This window comes from Erpetoichthys calabaricus (assembly GCF_900747795.2).
Source record: "Erpetoichthys calabaricus chromosome 1 unlocalized genomic scaffold, fErpCal1.3 SUPER_1_unloc_15, whole genome shotgun sequence".
Lineage (NCBI taxonomy): Eukaryota > Metazoa > Chordata > Cladistia > Polypteriformes > Polypteridae > Erpetoichthys > Erpetoichthys calabaricus.
The window spans coordinates 108195-126556 of record NW_026261580.1 but is presented as its reverse complement, the minus strand read 5'-3'; positions in this window follow the sequence as shown (position 1 = coordinate 126556).

Below are 18362 nucleotides of genomic sequence, written 5' to 3'. Positions count from 1 at the left end.
TGCTACGTCAATAATATTTCACATGAATCCTCAGAGGCTAAGTGTCAAATCTCACTTTATGCTTCAGAATACAACCTCAGAGGCTAGGCAGCTGATCTTAACAAGTGTTATAAGCTAAAATAATAAAAGAATACTCATTATCAATTACGAATGTTCAGACTGTGAACCGCAGAAGTTGAATTTGAATTGTGTACCAACAGGGAAGAAGGGGATTATACCTTTCCAGCATTGATACTCTTGATAGCAGAGTCAAAGAGCAGATACTGTTTGCTCTAATTAGCATTTTGTCAACTAACAAACTCAAAATTACACACAGGAACAGGAATAATATAAAAGTAGAAATATATGACTAACACCACAGAAATGTGTTTCTAGGATGATTTTCAATTTAACCATTGGATTTCAGCCTTCTATAAATATCTGTTGTCTAGCAAATTACCGGCCCAGTATGGAGTACCGAGCTGACAATGAAACCCTTGCAGATCAATAATGATCAGATAGAATGAGGCGAGACTCCTTGACTGCCAGGAATATGATGCTGGCATACATAAGAGACTTTTTTTCTGTCAGAAAACATCAAAAAAAGGTGTGTTGTGTAGAAAAACATGTCTTGTCTCTGACAAAAGACCAACCGTTAAGCTGAACTTTGGTGGATTTTTAAAAGAAAGAGGTGACTTTGAGTTTTTTTTTAGGGATGACTTGCTTAAAAAGCTATAATTGTCCAGTTCCCTGCGAAGGTTTATCTAAAGCTGGCAACAGTCGTTATCCCATCAGATGGAACCAATTTCTCCCATTCTTTGATGTGTAGACCAGTTAACTGCTGATGAAATTCTGAGATAGACATCTACACTCAGTTTATTAATTTGGGTTTACTTTGTAGGATACTGAAGACAGTCCCACACTCTCTCCAATATCCTATAAAATCCATCCTTTAAGAACTTGGGAAAATCATGGGATTTTAAAGATCCTAAAAATAATATTTGAAAGTTAGAGCAACAGCAATAACAACATTACAATAAAAACACCATATCTACAGTTAAAGGTAATATGTTCCAAGACCCTACCATGGATAGTAGAGAAACCCCCTTATACGTAAGTGATTTTCTCATTTACAATACATATCTATGATAAAGTTTAATTGATACACTTTGCACAATAATATATCACACACAAAAAAAATTAATAAAATGCTTTGTACAATATTATACTTGTGCAATCCTCTCCCTATGAGTTCACAGGATTCTGATACTTTTGGATCAACATTACAACAGTTTATTCTCATTTTATATTTTCTAGTACAAGAAGTATAGGGAGGAAGTAATTGGAATCCTCCAAAAAATCCATTTTGAGCATTTCGATGAATCTCAAACGTTGTTTAGACCTCCCCGAGTCCTGAAAATACAATTTTTGGAATTATGTATGTGTGTGTGTGTGTAAACACAGTAACTTGAGTACGCTTTCACTTAGTTCAACCAGATTTATGCATACAGGTATTAGGTACAAAACAATGATTTACTATCAACTTTTGGGCTTTTTTCCAATAATCAGAAGTGGTACTTTGCCTTTTATTAATCTCCTATTCAATTACTTCTAGCAAGTCTTTATGGTGACGTGTTTTGTTGACGCTTCATAAAAAAGCGACGGCAAGAGATCTGAGACGGGTATTGCCTGCAGGCCGGAGAGTCATTATGGGTGGATCTGAAGGTGGATAACTGTAACTGGACTACAGCACATCATATTGTGCTAATTCAGAACCTTCAACGAATGAGATTATTGTTACTCCTATGGACAATCAAAAACTAACCTGTCCAGTTTTCAAAGTTTGAAGTTGTCTATCAAGTGTAACTTTAACCCAAATGTTTCACAGTTCGTGATTCCGACCTCTTTGAGGTTCCGCCCTTATGTAGAGTTTCCTCCTTAAATAACCTGCCATTGTACCCAAGCGGACGAAACTCCCCTTTAATCGGAAGGAGACAAAAAAAAAAGAAGCTGTGGCGATGAAACTCCATTAAACGAAAGAAGCGAGAAGCAACAAAACTAATTGCTCGTATTTTTGGACAATGGAAGTAAGTGTGCTTTGAAATGAAAACATTTGAAATTTGCACAGTTTTCTTCATATTTTTAATAACTTTGTTTTGCATGGTTAGCCTATGTTAGTACCGTGAACCTTTACGTTTGTATTAATAATCATTTTCGCTGTAGTAATTGATTTGTATTCCATGCTTGAAGTAGACCGGCGCTCAGCAGTACCGGCAACTCTTCAAATTCCACAAGGCAAGTTTCATGAGAACTCATTGACTGTTCATGGAAGACAAAAAAAAAAACTTTTACAAGCATCTAGGAAACGCTTGATCAGTTATTCTGTCGTGAAGTGGGCTTTTGATAAAGTTCAGATTGACTACAGTGACGCACGATATTACCTTTTTTTTCTTTTCAGTTTAGTTCCTCATGTTGGAGTAATGTGTCTAAATTGTAATACCAAGTAATCTGCGATGTTTTTGTACCGTCAATTTTAATAGAATTTCATGGTAGTTTTGTGCAGATGATGCCTGCCATTTCTAAACTGTTAAAGACTTTCCTGCAATGTGCAGTGCGCCACTAACTTGTATGTGACTCAGACTGACAGTCGCGATGTGCACAGAGCCTTTCAGTTTAATTACAAGTGACATTTAGATTTTTTTCTTTCAGCCAACTTGCTATAAGAATATCTTCTGGAAATTGGATGTTAATGAAAAATCAGGTGAACTGCAAACACCCGTCTGTTAAACTCGTAATTCACTTGTCGTGTTTGGCTTTCACGTGTCTTTTTATTTTTCTTTACTTCTTTTCCTAGGACACCCCTGCTGGTTCAGTAGACTGTGGAACAGACACGTTGATGGTGTTTGAATATGAACTGTAGGCTTTATGTAACTTTACATTTGTGTTTAGATTGTGTAGGAGTTCAGTACTTTATACCTTCTCCTCTCTCAGTCTGCTCTTTATCTGACCAGGACGGACCCTTTGATTTTACTGCTCTCAGTCTTTTAAAGATGCTGATAATATATATATATATATATATATATATATATATATATATATAATATATATACCTGTAGACACAAAAACGCATTGCATTGTGGGCTGAATGTTGCTAGGATACACAGACTGTTGTATTCATGTCCTGTACTGTTGTAAGGTATTTATGGAGGAATTTCTGAAGGCTTACAAAATGTGTCTTTCTCAGTTTGTCTCTGAGTTTCTGGTTGGTCCACTGGCTGGGTAATCAGAGGTTATTTCTGGACTGCAAGTGGCCACCGGCCACCATTTAAATAGGCTGGGAGAGCAGTTTTGTTCTCCAGGCTACAAAAAGGACATAGCAGCTCTAGAAAAGGTCCAGAGAAGAGCAACTCAGCTGATTCCAGGGCTACAGGGGATGAGTTATGAGGAAAGATTACAAGAGCTGAGCCTTTACAGTTTAAGAAAAGAAGATTAAGAGGAGACCTGACTGAAGTGTTTAAAATGATGAAGGGAATTAGTCCAGTAGATCGAGATGGTGACTTTAAAATGAGTTCATCAAGAACACGGGGACACACTTGGAAACTTGTTAAGGGTCAATGTCGCACAAACATTAGGAAGTTTTTCTTCACACAGAGAACCACAGAGGTATGGAATAAGTGACCAAGTCATGTGGTGGACAGGATGACATTAGGAACCTTGAGAACTCGACTTGATGTTATTTTAGAAGAATTCAGCAGATGGGACTGACAAGCTTTGTTATGCTGAATGGCCTGTTCTCGTCTGGATTGTTCTGATGTTCCTGTGCTGTGTGATGTCCTGCCAAAGCTGCAGCAGATTGTCTGTGTGGACTCTTTAACTGTATGGAGTGGCATAAATGTTTGAGTAGCAGGTTTTTGACAATCACATTCCCTCATTTCATTTTCTTTTCCATTAGTGCTCGACATAACTGCTTCATCATTACTATGAAGTTCTCATGAGCCGAACGTGGAAACTGAATCTGTTTATAGAAAGACATGTGTTCACGACGTTCATGGAACATATTCACCTTTTCAGATCTTCTTCTGTAGCTGCTCTCATTTTTATATATGGTCTCTATTTCTGACTAGACTTCTCCAATGGAGGTTTTGCTGTGATTTGTTATGACCAGTGCTTTATTGTAACATGCTATCTGTCGAGCCGTGCTGTTTAGGATTACTGCACATGCTCACAACACAGTTACTCCACGTTTGATAACGTGTCGATAGAATCACGCTGCCTGAGTCATTTTTATGAAGTGCTTGATGGAGTCTTTGAACAGTTTGCCTGGTGTTTGTGACCTGACATCCAGATATTCAGTAGTTTCCCAATCAGCAACATGTTTTTAAATCTGTGATTACTTGCTGTTATTCATATGATCCTTCAAATAACTGATTTACTACATGCATGCACCTTTATGCTTTCAGGCTGTGCTTTGTTAGGGGGTTTTCAATTATTAAAAATACAGCTATGAGGTGTGTACAAAAAATAAAATAATAATCATAATACAAGTCTCTTCATTGCACACAGTTAGTTTCTTCCTTATTTTGGATTTCTTTCAGCTGTTAAAGTTGCTGACTCTGTGTGTGGTAGGACACCACAGGTCTGTCAGTTTGTGTTACAGTAGTACAGTTTGATAAAGCAGGACGAATCAATAAAACACCGAATGCATTTCTTGATGCCAGCCCTTCTTATCCTAATCTTACATTTAACTTTTTCAGCAGACTCTTAGTGCGGACCTCCAGAGCTCCACTCCATTGAGGAGGGTGTTGCTTTATATTATACATCAGTGATGACACCCGGTTACATTATGGTGAAGGTCAGGGTTGAGGGAGGATTTATCTGACTCAAGTCCAGTAAACCAGGTGACAAAACACTGCGATCCATTTGGCTGTCCAGTGACCTACTCAATCACAGACCCCTTCAGCTGGACCCATTGTCACTACCCGATCTGCGTTGCCCACCTGATCTGCACACATGCGTATTGAAAGTCTACTTCATTACACAGTTTACGGTGCTGACCAATCTGTTTTACACAAGCGTTAATGATTTATGGAGTGTGTGATATCATATCTGAGCTGATGTGACGCACTGCACATGTGCTTAATGAAGAAAATAAAATAAACTCCACTTTACAGCACGGCCTGATCTGAACTGAGTGTACCGATCCACCACTCACAGGGCTGTATTGTCAGTTCAGTTCCACATTAGTTGACCATAATGAGAATATTATGAAAATACTTTGTTGTTCTGCTGAGATTCATTGTAGGCTGTGTCTTCAGGGCTTTATTAAGCAGGTTACTTTTCTAATTTTTATTACACAAGAAAGCAAATTTACACATAAGAAAGGATTCAAAAATAATACAGGGATATTGTTGGATTGAAAAACTTAAAAGATTTTGGTGGCCCCATATATATCTAATTCAAATTATAAACAATAATAAACTGTAAAATAAAAAGTTATTTTTCAAAATGAAAGAAAACTTACATTAAGATGGAGAATAATGTTTTTTGATTGCTTCCACTTTATTTACAGTATATTTGAAAAGTGTTCTCTTACTTTTTTCTGATTACAAAGTCTTTGATCAGATCCTCACTTTAAGGTGCTGATCATTCATTCAGATTAAGATGGCAGGGAGGCAACTGAAGATCTCGGCTGAAAGCAGTGGACTGTAAGAGAGAAATGAGAGGAGATCTGTGAGTCCCCACCACTGAGGTGGTAGGAGAGGCCATGAGATGAAGTAACATTGACAAAGGAACAAATGTACAAGGAAAAGAAAAGTGAACCCAACACCAGACCTTGAAGCACATCTGTAGAAATGTTCTCTCAAGAAGACAAGGAGTTAGACCAGGAGACACAAAAGGATCGGTCCGAGAGGGAGGACTTGAACCTGTTCAAAGCAGAGCCGCTTATTCCAACTTTATTAGGAGAAGAGATAAGCGGGGTGGTGAACCATAACAAAGGCTGATGAACGGGCAAGGAGGATGAGGACAGAGGAGGGAGAAGCAGCTTGAGCAGATCTGAAAGCATTTGTGACTGAAAGCAGTGGAGTCTCAGTAGCGGGACCCTTGGAGAATCCACACTGAAGTAAATCTAGTTGATTATAGTCAGAGAGAAATGAAGAAAGGTGTTTATGAACTATGAGTTCTAGGGTTTTGGAAAGAAATGACAGAATGGACACAGGATGGTAATTCTCAAGGGCAGATGGGATGAGAGAGGGTTTTTGAGCATACGGGTTCAACAAGACATCTTGAAATTAGTAGAGAAGATACGGGGGGTCAGTGAGGCATTGAAAAGAGAAGAGATATAGGGGATCAAGGAAGGAGAAATGTACTGTAGAAAGGTGTGAAGGAATGGGGTCCAGAGCACAGATCGGGGTCAAAGATGTCTGAGTCATTTAGAGTAGGGAAGGATGCAAGAGGAGAACGACACCGAGGAGACTGAGAAGATGTCTTTGGTGTCTTTTGGTGAACTTGAAAGAGAAAAAAGAAGCAAAATCATCAGGAAAGAACGACACAGGTCTTGGAGCAGCAGGTGGACTTAAGAGAGACTTAAAGGTAGAGAAAAGCTTGTGAAAATTTCTTTCAGAGTATATAATTAAAACGGATTTCTTTGGAGATAGCAGAGATACAGAGAAGAAAGAGAGGAGGGACCTATACTTATCCTGGAGGGATGGAAGTTTCTTATTATGATATATATACAGTATATATATATATTATTGTATCAAAAAACAAAACAAAAAAGATTCCAAGAAGTTTTACTAAATTTTACAAGAGCTACTTACCAGAAATCAAAAGGGAAGGGAAAAAAAGAAAAATTAAAAAAAAAAAAAAATTCAGTCCATGATCAGAAAACCAAACGGCTCTGTGGCAGCCCCAAACAAACGCAGCTCCTCCGTTGACTCTATTGATTTAAGGGGCTCCCATAAGGCAGCCGGACACTGAGTCACCCAGCCTCTCTCCAGGCAGCGCGCTGGCTCGCTTAACTGTCACGTGATGCTATGTTGCCCACTGGATGACGTCATCCAACGCGACAGCTGGTGTAGCCACGCTGCCACTGTCTCGCTTTGTGAAACACTACGGACGCAAGACTGTTGCTGAGTAAGAGAGAAGTGTGAACGAGTTCAGAAACAATCCAATCGCTCAGAGGCAGACAGTAAGTGCTATTGATTTTGGGGATACGCTTTATGGATGTGTGAGTTTTCATTCGCTCCCTTAGAATCGCCGCGCGCGATTTGAATGAGTGGCGATCGGCGCGCGGCGCGTTCGTGTTCGTTAGTTAGCCCCCCGCCGAACTTTGCTCGAGTGAATCCTCCTGTGGCCACCCGCGTGATGTTTCTGTTCATTGGTATCTGCGGTTCACTTCATTTGCCTGAGTTCCAAATTTTAATTCGTACCACCCAGTCACATCGCTGGCGCCTGATCATTAATCTTCATTTGTTCCTTTTGTCGTTTCCTTCTCGAATCGCAGACATCGGGGAGACGGCCATTCCACACGTACGGCGCTTTGATTTAGTTTAGTCCCTCCGCGGTGTTCAGTAGTGATGGGCGTAGTGAAGCCTCACGAAGCATCAAAACGTTTGAAGCAATTGTGTCGGAAATCGTATCGAAGCTTCGAAGCATTTAACACTCACCTCTCTAGTGACACCTCCTGGCCATTTTCATTAACGTTACATAAACTCATGATCCACTTCAATGACGTCTGTTAAAACTCTTATTGCTTTTACTTTTTCGCTGCTACAGACTGACAACGAAGAGAAGGGTTCGTCAGCAGCTTCTAGTGTCTGATGTCTAATATATATATATATATATATATATATATATATATATATATATATATATATATATATATATATATATATATATATAACTAACGCCGACAGGCAGAATGCACTATACGATAGCAAGAGTTAAACAAAATATGACCACTTACTGATCCCCGGCTCTTTCAATGAATATTTACTTTTGCACTGTATCATTATAATCACTCCTGTTATTAGTATTATAATTAACCCCCATCTTTTCTTGAGATCACATTTTTTTTTATATATATATTTTTATTTTATTAATTTTCATTGTAATCATTCCATACAAACAGATCAATTTATAACCCAACCAAATTGAAGACAAATCAAGCCCCACCCCTGAGAAGGAGAGCTTAGCTAAAGGAAAATTGCTTAGGGCTTTTTAATAAGGCAACATTGAACAAAAGAAAGGGAGAAGTAAATATATATGTAAATAAGAGATGGGGAAGGGAGTTAAATGCGGTAATAGTTATTTCTCTTATTCTAAAATAATATTGATTAAATCCTGCCAGGTTTTGAAAAAATTTTGTACAGATCCTCTTACTGAGAATTTGATTTTTTCCAATTTCAAATAATATAAAACATCGGTTTCCCACTGACTTATAAGAGGAGAATTAGGATTCTTCCAATTTAACAAAATAAGTCTGCGTGCCAAAAGTTTAGTGAATACAATCACAGTTTGCTTGTCCTTCTCCAATTCAAGTCCATCTGGAAGAACACCGAACACAGCTGTTAGTGGGTTAGGAGGGATTGTGATACCAAGACTGTCAGGGAGGCACTTAAAAAATTTTTTGTCCAAAATGATGTTAGTTTGGTGCAGGCCCAGAACATGTGACCCAGTGAGGCAGGAGCTTGGTTGCAGCGCTCGCAGGTTGGATCCTGCCCTGGAAACATTTTGGACAGTTTTAAGCAAGACAGATGAGCTCGATATATAATTTTTAGTTGAATAATTCTATGCTTTGCGCATATAGAACTCGAGTGAATTCTCTGCTTTGCTACCTTCCACTCCTTTTCTGATATATTGATTAAGAGATCTTCTTCCCAATGTCCTCTTGGATCTTTGAAAGGTAGGGACTCTAATAAGATTTTATATATTGCGGAAATAGTGTTTATTTCCTCAAAATTGAGCAGTATTTTTTCCAGCATTGTGGAGGGTGCAAGGTGGGGGAAATCGGGCAATTTCTGTTTAACAAAATTTCTAATTTGAAGATAGTAAAAGAAATGTGTAGCTGGGAGGTTGAATTTTGAACGTAATTGTTCAAAAGATGTAAATATGTTGTCTATATAAAGATCTCTGAGCATTTTAATCCCAAAACTTTTCCAGGTATTAAAAACTGGATATACTTACGAAGGTTGAAAGAGGTGGTTCCCTTGCAGAGGTGCACTGATAAAAGATTTTCCATCTTAAAATGCTTTCTAATTTGGTTCCATATTCTGAGTGAGTAAAGCACAATTGGGTTATTAGTATATTTGCGATAACTTTCATTTATTGGAGAGCAGAGCAGGGAGTATAAAGAAGTACTACAGGATTTTACTTCTATAGCGGGCCAAGCCTGTGTATGTTCATTTATTTGTGTCCAGGTTTTTATGGCTTGTATGTTTGCTGCCCAGTAATAAAACTGAAAATTAGGTAAAGCCATGCCACCTTCTGCCTGAGGTCTTTGTATGGTCGCTCTTCAGATACGTGGGTGTTTTGAGTTCCAAATGAATGAGGTTATTGTTGAATCTAACTGTTTAAAAAACTATTTATTGATATATATTGGAATGTTTTGAAATAAAAAGAGAAGTTTAGGAAGGATATTCATCTTAACAATGTTAATTCTTCCGGCTAGAGTGAGATGAAGGGTTGACCATCTATGCAAGTCTTGCTTAATTTTTTCCATACAGACGGCAAAATTTTGTTGATAAAGAGCTTTATGTTTACTTGTGATATTTACCCCTAGGTATTTAAACTGATCTGCTATGGTAAAAGGTAGGGTGTCTAATCTAATATTATATGCTTGTGAATTCACTGGAAAGAGTATACTTTTATTCAGATTAATTCTAAGACCAGATATCTTTTGAAATTCTGTTAGTGCTGTTAAAACAGCAGGGACAGTGTTTTCTGGGTCTGATATATATAAAACCATATCATCTGCATATACAGAAATTTTCTGTTCCAGTCCTTCTCTGACAATCCCCTTTATCTGATAAGAATTTTGGCAGTGAATTGGCAGTGGTTCAATAGCGATTGCAAACAACAGTGGCGACAAGAGACATCCTTGTCTGGTACCACATTCTAATTTAAAGTAGTCTGAGCAGATGTTATTAATACAAACTGAAGCTTCTGGATTGGTATACAGTAGTTTGATCCATGCACAAATATTCGGGCCAAACCCAAATTTCTCCAATGCAGTGAAAAGGTAATTCCATTCAATCATATCAAATGCTTTTTCTGCGTCTAATGATAGTAATATCTCTGGGGTGTTTGATTTTGCTGGTGAATATATAACATTAAACAAGCGTCGGAGATTTGAAGATAGGTGTCGGCCTTTAATAAATCCAGTTTGATCTTGTGATATTACCGAGGGCAGCACTTTCTCCATCCTTCTAGCTAGGATTTTTGAGAGCATCTTAACATCATTATTCAGGAGTGAAATTGGTCTGTATGATGCACATTGTAACAATTATTATTATTATTTTGTTTAGGAAAGACGGTGATTAATGCTTGTCGAAATGTTTGAGGTAGTATTTGGTTGTCTCTAGCTTCTGTAAATGTTACCAATAAGAGGGGAGCTAGCTGGGTGGAGAATTTCTTATAAAATTCTACGGGATAACCATCAGGGCCTGATGATTTCCCGCTTTGTAGTGACTTTATAGCGTCTTGTAATTCTGTTAGCATTAGAGGTTTATCCAGTTCCTCAGCACTTAAAGCATCTATTTGTGGTATCTGTGATGTTTCCAGGAATGCATTAGATTGTGTGTTGTCTTCTTTGGGCTCAGTAGAATATAAAGACTTATAGTAATCTCTAAATGTTTGCATTATTTTATTATGATCGATGATTTCTTCTCCATTCTTGTTGGTGATTACCGGTATTGCATTGTGAACTTCTTGTTTATGAATTTGTTGAGCTAAAAGCTTATTAGCTTTTTCTTCGTGTTCATAGTAATGCTGTCTAGACTTATAAATAAGTTGTTCAGTTTCTTTAGTTGTTAAGATGTTAAGTTTTGTATGCAATGCCTGCCTTTTCCTGTGGAGAACTTCATTTGGACGCCTGGCTTGTTCTTCATCTATTCTAGTAATTTAATTTCTTAACTCTGACACTTTCTTGGTTTCTAATTTATTTCTGTGGGAAAGATATGAAATAATCTGTCCTCTTAAGAAGGCATTTAGAGTTTCCCTGAGTGTTCCTGCAGAAACCTCTGTGGACGTGTTTGTCTCTAGGAAGAAGCTGATTTGTTTGGATATAAATTCTGTGCAGTTCTCGTCTGCCAATAAAAGAGGGTTAAGACGCCATCTGCGAGGTGAGTGTGAGGGGCTTATTGATTTTAGCTCCAAGACTAGAGGGGCATGGTCAGAGATAACAATTGTGTCGTATTTGCATGATTTAATTGTAGGCAGGAAATTATTATCTATAAAAAAATAATCAATTCTTGAGTAGCTATAATGCACTGGTGAGTAGAACGAATATGTTCTTGAGTTTGGGTTAAGAAACCTCCAGGGGTCTGATAAGTTGTGATCATTTAAAACCTGTGTAATTATCTTTGCAGTATTAGATGTCGTCCCCCCTGTCACAGGTGTCCTATCTAAGAGTGGATTTTAAAACACAATTAAAGTCCCCCAGCCATTATAATTTTATGAGTGGTTCACATTGGGAATGGATGCAAATAGATTTTGCATGAATTCCTTATCATCAACATTGGGTGCATAAACATTTATCAAAATCATTTTACTGTTATATAAGTTTCCCATGACTATCACATATCTACCTTCAGGGTCCGACACTACATCTGATGCTACAAATGGAACTGTTCTGTGTATGAGAATTCCCACCCCTCTAGTTTTCTTTATGAAGCTAGAATGGAACATTTGGCCAGTCCAGTCTTTTTGTAATCTGAACTGATCCTTGGTTAGTAAGTGGGTCTCCTGTAGAAATACTATTTTAGCATTTAAGCCTGTTAGGTGAGAGCATACTTTCTTTCTCTTTAATTCGTGATTCAGGCCTTTAACATTCCAGCTCACAAAGTTAACTGTCCCATCATGGAGACATTGATTCTGAGTTTTTAATGTCATTTTATAGTTTTAATTGGTAATATGGCAGTTTTAATCTTAGTTTTAAGATTCCCCATGAGTTATTGCATTTTAGCCTATTGTTGCATTGATATTTAAAATTATAAGGATTACAAGAATAGATGAGATATAACCTGCTCTCCTTCTCTCCTCCCTTTATCCCCCCACCCACCCATTTTGCCTCCCCACATGAGGCTAGATCCCACTTCGCGATGTCCCAGTCCTCTGACATATGAAGAGACAGAGCATGTCCAAAACAAAACAAACCCCACCCTGCAGCAGCGTTAGAGAATTAAAACAGAGATATCTTTTGCAGCTAAATTCTTAATACTATCTGCCAAAAATATTATCATTAACAATATTTAAGCTTGAAATAATCTTCAGTGCTTTTAAGTTAAGATATTAAGATTAAAAAAAAAACAAAAAAAACAAAGGAATCAACCCTGGGAATGATTTTTAAAAAAACTAGTCTAGGATAAACCTGGTAATTCCTACTGTAATAGTATAATGGTAATAGTATAAATAGTAGAAAAAACAATAAACCAAGGGTATGATGTTAAACAATCTACTTTAAGGTATAGTAGAATAAAAAAAAAAACGAATCCTACTTTAATTACTTCCACATTTTCACACTCACGTCTATAACTCTATAACTCTGATTAAAACATAAACATATAAAGTCCAGATAAAGAATAGGATGTATAATTATAATACCAGTCTCTTTAAACATGGATCCAGAGAGCAGATCATAGGTCCTTCCCGTGCCTTGATAGAATACGGCTCCTTATTAACTTTCAAAAAAGTGTCGGCAACAGCTTCTTTAGTTCCTTTTCAGCTTCTTCTTTGCTTAGGAAAATATAATATTGATCTTGAACTTCCACTTTCAGTTTGGCGGGATACAAGAGGCTGTATTTGATATCGGCTTTCCGTAGCAACTTTTTAATGTCAATGTAGGATCTCCGTTTTGCAGCTGTTGATGGTGAGAAGTCGGGGAAAATACGAATAAGATTATTTTCGAATATAATCTCTTGCTTGTGTCTGAGAAGTGCCATCACATCAAGCTTACATCGTAGTCGCTCAAAGCGGACAATAAAAGACCTAGGTTTAAAGGTGCTTGGTCTGTTTGTGCGATAAGCCGTGGCTATCTCAATGTCGAGTTTTAAGTCATCTCCAATTATTTTAGACAGTAATTCTACTGCAAATTTCACTGGGCTTGAGCTTGAGCTTTCTCGTTTCTCAGGTATACCCTCAATTCTTATATTATTTCTTCTGCACTCATCCTCCAGGGCTGCAAGTCTGTCTCCAAGTTTTTTGCATTCAGAATTCGCAGCTGTGGCTTTTTCATCGGCGTTAGACGCCAGTTGTTCCGCTGTTTCAACTCGAGCCGTGAGTCCCTGCTTAACGTCTTCCAGCTGATCTGAAACGTCATTAATCTGGTCAGCAAGCATTTTCAGTTTGGAATTAGTTTCTTCGATGTGTTCCACTAATTTCTCCAACATGCCTTTAAAGTTCACGTCAAAACGTTTAAATAGACGCGTTTCCTTATCTTTGTTATCCTTCTTGAGCTCAATGGTCACCTTCTTAAGATTATTCTTATCTTTCTTAAGCTCATTCATGGCCGTAACCATGGCAGTGGACAGTGTAGCAATCATCTCTTTCAGTTCGGACAGTTCGCTTCGGCTTTCATACTCCGCGAGTGGAAATGCAGCTCCTGTCACAGCAGATGCTGCAGGCTCGCGATGAGTAGATGAGAGCACATCCTGCAGAGCCTTTTCTAGTCTCGAATGATCCTCAGAAATCGGTGATCCATCGCAACTTGTACCACTTGCACCTTCGCTCCCATTTTCACTCTCGACTGGAGACGATACAATGGAGCGGGGTCCCAGGAAATCTGCGCATTCGTCTGCCTGTTCCCGGTCAGTCTCCGTGAGGCCATACCTTGCACTTGCACTCAGGCCGGAAGTCTGTCCAGACTTTGATGCAGCTATAAGTTTCTTTTCTGGTTCTTTCTGACTTTTCTTCTTGTTACTCATGCTTGTATATTGTAGTGGAAGTTCCTTGGTCGGATTAAATACAGGATACCTCTAAATAATATGAAATACGTGGAAAAATAAAGCCGCTGCTAGCGGAGCTCTGCTTCAGACATCCATCTCCTATAAACGGACGAGACCAACTCCTGAAATCACATTTAATAGCCTTAAATGTTTTCTTTGTTCTGACTTAATTAAAACGGAGTAGACGGAAAATAAAGGTTTATCCCTGTACTTTGCCATGATATAGGTAAGTACATTTGAGAAAGAAAAGGTAAAATCCTTAAATCACAGATGTTGTTATTCGATCAAGTATTGAAATATTTCATTTATTAATATTTTACAATATTTTGTGGAGCACAAAAGTAACGAGTTCGCTATGAAGAAAAGACGCCGTCAGTGGCTCAACTGACTAAGGTTGTTGCTTTTCAAATTCTGATCGTAGTGCTAGCACGAGTTCGATCCGAATTAAAGACTCATCAAAATTAATAATAACAAAAACAATGATCAGGAGTGAAATCTTTATAACCAATTTGAACTCAATAATTTTAAGAGATACTATGGAAGGATCGCATAAGAGATCTGTTTGGGAATCATCCCCATTTAGAATCGCCATCAAAATGCGATGACTAATTGCGTAAGGCAGCTCACGTATTTACATTAATTCATCTTCTATTCATCGCCATTTGACGTCCATGAACCCCTCCATTGAATAAGGTGATAACAAACCCACTGTGGTAGATCAGGTTGAATTTGCTCTGCTGCACCAAACATTCAAAGGTGTCAATCCGGAGCTCATCAGAGAGGCTGAGAGACACGGCGCAGATCAGTCCCCGTCACACCGACACACAAACACACACTGGACACTCCAAGGTGAGCATTGCATGTATCAAGGTCAGCATTAAAGATCCTCTTAAGTGCTGAGGCAACAGAAAGCAGCAGGGTAAACACATCTGGACCTGCTGTCGTAAAAGCATTTGCCTTTATCAGCAGCATCCCTCCCTCGTGAACGCATCTTCAAGGTCCGGATAGGCGATCAGTAAAAAGTTGTCTTAGTCACAGCAGTGCAATAATAAAACATAGTTGTCCAGTATGTATCATTCTTAAGCAATCTTCCAGTTATAGAGGCGCAATCCCAGTTACTAACACATTTATCATGTAGCTCCCCCTCCCCCCTGAAACACTCAAAGTAAGAACACATTCCACCTTATTAATTTAATATTTAAAAATTTAAACCGCTAAACCCACCATCAACAACTACAATAACAGTTGAAATCGTCACTCAAATAATTTTTTTTTGTTATAGACTGCTGTTAAATGAAAAAGAAAAACAGACTCTTTTGGGTGACAATTCACAATGAGTGGACATGGGATCCGAACCCATGCAAGCTTTATTATGGAGCGGCAACGCTACCGCTGCACCACTACTGTTTTCAGCAGAGTGGACGTATATAATGTATGTTTTTTTATGTATGTATGTATGTAATGAAGAGGAAAACAATTATATATAGATGTATACTATGACATACGTTCAGTGTTGCATGAAAACTTTGCACAAGGCGAAGAATGGATATTTATAAGAGTATTATAGTGAGAGATGTGTCGTCACCCGTATTATTAAAGCTCTTCTTTGCAGCATTATGCATTCTACAAGTTGGCATTTGTATGATGTATAATTTATAGTTTTATTTTTTGCCACTAAGTATTATCGGACACAATCATTTAAAATGTATTGATCATCCACAAACATTCATTTCACTTGGGAATTATGTCGAGTTTTTGAACTCTGTTGATGCCATATGTACTTCAAACAGGAGCTCGATGAATAATGATACTAAGCGGACATGTGCACTGGAATCGTCAAGCTTGGTTAGAAGCACTGAGCAGACATGTGTACTGAGATTGCATCATGACGAGGCTTAGAAGCACTAAAGCCTCAACACACTCGAAGGCATTGACCTCTATATTTTTGAGAGTCTATCTGACACACAACTCTCTAGTTATATTTTGTAATTCGTATTGACATTACACACTTCAGTTTATAGTTAAGTGACAGCCTGAAACTATAATTCAGGTAGTTGCTGAGAATTAATTATTGTTCTTGTGGATTGCTGTGATTTCCTTTGTCTGATACATAGTGTCAAAGATATATTGTCATATATCAACTTTATATATATATATATATATATATATATATATATATATATATATATATATATATATATATAAAAAATATTAGGTAAATCTTGCAACCTTTTTATGGAACGCTTAATTTTGTTCAAATCCGTATGTCATATAGTATACATCTATAAATATAATTTTTTCATCTTCATTCGTAGAATACAACAATGATACTCTCGTGTCAATTAAACCAATTTAACGTGTATATGTAATACAACATATTTCTACATCCACTGCAGTAAGAACAGTAGTAGTAGTTCACTTGTGCGGAGCTCGTTAATTATCCCGATTAGGTGGCTCAATGGTATTGCAACTGTCTCTCGGTAAAAACACCAGGGGTTCGCATCGTTGATCCTCCTCTTGTGAAAGGTTTTTTTTTCCAATTCCTCCATTTAACAAAATTTTCGAACTTGGATGGATAGCGAGCGAATCGAGCTGTCGAGGGAAGGTTGGGATGCCGTAGTCGGGCAGGGGTACACGTTCCTAATTATATTGTGTATATAAAGAGTTTCACTGTAAAATGTAATAAGCTTCATATTTGTGTGTTTGGAGACCCTGGTGTCGTACTGAATTTGTATTGTAGAAAAACAAACTACTGTGCAGCATGCCTAAATGTGTCTTTTCTTTTCTGACAACAGGTGGCCTACGTAGTTCTTAAATCGATATTGAAATGCACACACAAGTCTCCTAAATTATTTATTGAAATGCCTACATTTACAGTGTCCATTTAGGAAGTCGTAGTTTTTACTTGTTCCCGTTATTAGGAATTATAATTTCTCAGTGTCACATATTATTAGTTACTACTTGCGAGTCCTGTTTCATTGAGATTGTTTTATATTTTGTATAAGCAAACTTTTTAAAAGGAGCGTTAATTGAACCGACTATAGCAGACTTGTCATCTTCTTAAAATGACTTTATTGATTTGATGTTGACAATCATAAGGTCAAAAACCAAGGAGGATATGAGTTTGCATGGACTGTGCTGTTTCTTTTTTTTCATGACATCGCGTCAGTAGAGAGTGCGTCACGTTAACAATGCATTCTGTCCTAAATGACAGCGCACACGCTTTTTGATATTTCCTAAAGGCCAATGTGTCTCAGTTTGCTCATTAATATATTTTGACAGCATATTTTATTGAGAATGATTATAAACATATTACCCATGTTCATGTCCCATGTAGATATGTAACGTTTGGTGAGAATAAATAAAAAACTAACAACACATATAATAGTTATGTTTCATTGTTTGATATTAACAAAATTCATCGTTTATCTGAAATGTTGTACTTATACAGTCGATTTTTTCCACTTCTGAAGGTGTACATTGTTGGTATTCTCCATTGCATTTGCCCCCCAGTGTAACATGTGCCATTGCAACTGAGGAGTGGCAGACGAGCTCACGTAATGGGAGACAAGGCACCTGCCAGTTTACTGTTATTATTGGACACATATGTAGAGGAAATGTATGTCATATGTGTATGAAAGGAAAGATGGAAAACTGAGTGTTGATGCTTTGGGTAACAAGACAGGTGAGGAGCAGGGAACGTTAAATGTGACAGTGACTGTGGGGGATTGTGGAAATAGAAGATGGTTTAAGAATACAGAAACGACAAAAGCTTAGTCTTTCAATAATTCTATTTACATGAATGATTTACTCTGTTGTGTTGCAGTTCGGAAGATTACTTATTTACCCCCCCCCCCCCCCCCCCCCCCAAAGCGCAGCCTTTGATAAGATGCATTCACAAGGAAAGGATGTTGCTGACAAGTCAGGTGCTTTTTTGAAAGTTTGGCTCCAGATGTGCTTATCCAGCTGCTCCTTCTTGTCAGTACTTGAGTGATCTTTATGTTCACCTCTAGATGAATTCGCAAAGTTTCTTTACAACTTTTTTTGTCTCATTAACGCAGAAATCTCGAGGCTTTCCTTAAATTGCAGAAGACACTGTTGATGGCACTGAAAGACAGTTGTGATTAGTTATGCAGCACACGCTTTTACTCACATTGCTTTTTGGAAATCAATAATAGAACTCAGCTACAGATCTGGGAATCACTGAATAGTAAAAATGTT